Source organism: Mus caroli, chromosome 16, assembly GCF_900094665.2.
Source record: "Mus caroli chromosome 16, CAROLI_EIJ_v1.1, whole genome shotgun sequence".
Lineage (NCBI taxonomy): Eukaryota > Metazoa > Chordata > Mammalia > Rodentia > Muridae > Mus > Mus caroli.
The window spans coordinates 5,556,572-5,559,842 of NC_034585.1; positions in this window are offsets into that span (position 1 = coordinate 5,556,572).

The following is a 3,271-nucleotide window of genomic DNA, read 5'->3' on the forward strand; positions in this document are numbered from 1 at the left end:
ACTCAAGGTGTAAGGTAGAAAATTTAAGTTTGACCTCCTAGACCAAGTTGGAGTCAAGAAAGAAAAATAGTCCCTGAAGCAGCCTGTTCCAAAAACTGGCTGACCACAGAACAGGTAATTACACAAGCCGGTTCAGTGGCTTTGTTCCAGGACCTGGTTGACCACAAAAGTTAGATTAAAATTTTGAGAACAATCTTGAGAAGCAGGGAGTTTCCACTTGTGATTTTTGTACCCCCTTGTGATTTTTCACTGGTATTCTCAGTATTTTCCAATAATGTCCTCCCTACCCTCTTGGGTTGTGTTTTTTTCCTTTAAATATCCCTTTTCCCAGCTTCTCGGGGTCCACGGTCCTCTACCCCTGCGTGGTGTATGACTGTGGGCACCAAAGTGAGCCTGGAATAAAAAGTCCTCCTGCGGTTTGCATCAAGGCCATTTCTTGTGAGTGATTTGGGGTGTTGCTTCTCCTGAGTCAGAATGTGGGGGAGTCCTCACTTTGTGGGTCTTTCAAAGGCAATCTGTTAACTGTGTCCCCTTATTTAAAAACCGATGACAACAACAAAACCCAAATTACCTACTTGCAATATACATCCTTACATAATATACATCACTTACATTCTGAAAGGAGGGATGTGGGCCTGGGAAGAAAAACTGGACCAAAGTAAGATCAAGATCCAGGAGAGTAAACTCCAAATCCCATGGTTCTACGTCTGGTATCGGGGGAGGGAGTTCTGTTTCAAAGGGTTTACATGACTCTATTCCTCTAGTTTTTTCACCTGCCACATACATTTCTTTCTTGGACTTGCTCCACTCCTGTGTGTAGCTGCTCTTGACAGATGTCTCATGACTCTTGTATGTCCAACAGTTTGGGATGTCCATGGCAACCCATACTTCATATTCACACAGCTTCATGCAGTGGCCTCTCACAACCTATTTGCAGGGATTTCAGCCCTATTACTGACTATGTGACTTCAGAAGCCCTCTGAGATTGCAGGAGAAGAACCCACAACTCCTTCAATCTTGTATCTTTTATACCTCTAATGCCAGTACTATGTGGATGGCATTGCCGAGTTCAGCTACCAGCTTAAGACGGACCCTTATCTCCTCAAACCACATTAGCAGCAGATATTGCATATTTTATAGGAGCAGAAAACCCTCTAGGTTCTTTCACAAGTTGGCCTAGCTGGGTGTGGTCTTGCCCCGAAGGCATCTTTTCCTATTTTTTTCCAATTCAGAGCTGGAAGTTTTTGTTTTTGTTTTGTTTTGTGGCACTAATCCATCTTTACAGTTATAGCCTCTTACTTAGAACACACATTGGCTGGACATTAAGCTTCCTAGTACTCTTTTATTCTCCAAACTGTACAATTTTTATTTCCTTCTGGCTCACTCATTGCTCCTTTTCATTGTAAACATGTATAAGAGTAATGAGTAACAACCATTCCAGAGACTCAACATTATGCTGCCTTGAAATTCCCTCTACATAAGATGCTAGCTTATTGTCTTTTAATTTAGCTTCAGGCAAGCTCTCAGGTCGTGGGCAGAATAAAGTCAGATGCTTTGCCAAAATATCATATGAATGATTTCTAGCCCAGTTGCTAACTGAGTCTTTGTCTTCCTGCCCCACACAACTCTGCTGAGCTGGACCTCGACCTTCTGAATTACTCTCAGCACTACTAATCTCCTGGGTTTCTAATAGAACAACCCATCCACTCACAAACACTTCATGGATACACCAGCAGTCCATTTCAGTAGTGTTGGGGTAGCAAACAGGAATCAGCAGCGGTAGCATGACCAAGCAGAAACAGCCAGGCCTGGGATGAGTCAGCAGGAGCAACCAGGACCCGCAGGGACACTAGGAGAAGTTCTCAGCTGTGCCTCTCCTAACAAAATGAAGATGAGTGGAGTTGCGAGACCAAGAGGTGTTGCAAAGCTAGCTATGCAAATCCCCCACACCCATCACTATTGGTTGAGTCCTATTTATACTCCCTTCACACATGTGTCCTCCTATGGGTCTTGCCTTAGCACATGAGTCTGTCTTAGCAAAACTCCATGTGAGTCTGTCTCTGCTGACATCACTCTGCCAATCAGCCTGAGTCCTCAGAAATGGCAGGAAGCTGCCAGCATATCATCAGAAGGTTTTTGGTGCAATTCTCTCTATGTAGTTATGACAAACAGAACTCAGTTATACAATTTAAGGTGGACTAATACATGGTTGTTGTTAGTGAAGACTCCTTCATCACCAGTCTTTTACGCGTCTGCCTTAGTGAAACATCTTTTCACCTGTGTCTGCTTCACCTGTCTGCCCCAGCACAATACCACCTGACACAACTGACTTTCCTAAGAAACCATACATTTCCCCTCAGAGACGAGGCTTATTTTACCTCACATTCCAATCAGAATCNATGGTTGGTTGGTCCTCTTGCTGTGGGTATGAGGTGGGAAAGTGTCCCAGGAGGAGTATATGGTGAAGGAGGCCTGCTCACTGTACACAGTTGTGTGGAAGAAGAATGAGCCTGGGAAGGTTGTGGTTTCAGCCTCCCCCTTGAGGGAACTCACTCAATGTGTTAATTTATTCTCATGATGCCCACCCCTTAAAGATCCCTCATGTACTAATAGCAGCAAAGGCTGAAGACTAAGCCTTCACCATTGTGACCTGAGGTAACAGTTCAGGTGTTGCAGGAAATATTAAAACAAAAACAAAAACAACCCCCCCCCCCCGCACATTCCTGCACTAGTACCAGCATGGGTTGGCCACAACACTTTGTCCTGGCAGGGTCCCGCTGGCTCTGTCCCACATTCCAATAACCAAATAGATCCGCCATCCTCACGGTTTCATAACACAATACCCAGTAACCTGGTAAAAACAAGACTCAATGCTTACAGTTAACCAATCATTTATATATCAATAAATTCTCAATACACAAGATGCCAATACAATAATTTTAGAACCAATTGATAATGATAAAAGCTGACCACCTAAATTAGACAAATTATCCCAATATTCTAACCTTTATGATATCATAATACTTGTGGCTGGTCATAGTCACACTGATTCATGTCTACTGCCATCTTCCTTTCTCTCTGCTACTCTTCTTGTCCTCTGTCTCTGCAACTCTTAGCTCCACCCCCTTTCCCCTGTCCAATTACAGGCCTTCCACTGCCCTAATGTAACTGAACAGAGAAAATCCTGTGACATTCAGGTCCAAACTATAGTAGTAGGATAGTCTCTCTCTCTCTCTCTCTCTCTCTCTCTCTCTCTCTCTCCCCCCCCCCC